Here is a 674-nt window from a genome sequence, read left to right as displayed (position 1 = left end):
GGAGAGCAGGAGGGTAAGGGAACCCAGGAGAACTACTCTGCCACATGGCTTGCAGTCTTGGGTTTTATGGTGATGGGATTAGTTTCTGGGTTGTCTCTGGCCAATCATTCTGACACAAGTCCTTCCTGGTGGTGAATGCATCCCTTAACCAAGATGAATTTGAACAAGAAGGATCCTGGAAGGTTGGTAGCACTTATAGACTGGCGTCTCCTTTTGACCTTTCCTGAATTCTTGTGGTTGCTGGTGGCTTGTCAGTTCTATGTTCCCTGCCAGGACCTCCTGTAGTAAAACAACTCATACAAATGGTTATTGTGGTGTCTGGCCAGGGTAGGGGATTTAGGTCAGTGGTTCTCCTAACAAATCCAGATTTCTTTCTCCCTTCCAAAGGCTCTCTAATTGCCTTGACACAAGTTATTGAAAATGCAATCATCTTTCCAGCCCCCACCATTTTGAGATATTTCTTATGGTTTGCTTCAGTTCCTTTTTAAGGGGGTATGAAAGGTGAAAGCGTTAGTTGCTCAGTTGTGTCCAACTTTTGGCAGTAGCCCACCAGGCTCCTCTGACCATGGAGTTTTCTAGGCAAGAATACTGGAGTGGGTTGCCTTTTCTTTCTCCAGGGGATCTTCCTGACCCAGGGATCAAACCAGGGTCTCTTGTATTACAGGCAGATTCCT

This window comes from Bison bison, unplaced genomic scaffold (genome assembly GCF_000754665.1).
Source record: "Bison bison bison isolate TAMUID 2011002044 unplaced genomic scaffold, Bison_UMD1.0 scf7180017837531, whole genome shotgun sequence".
Lineage (NCBI taxonomy): Eukaryota > Metazoa > Chordata > Mammalia > Artiodactyla > Bovidae > Bison > Bison bison.
Note: the sequence above shows the minus strand (reverse complement) of the source record.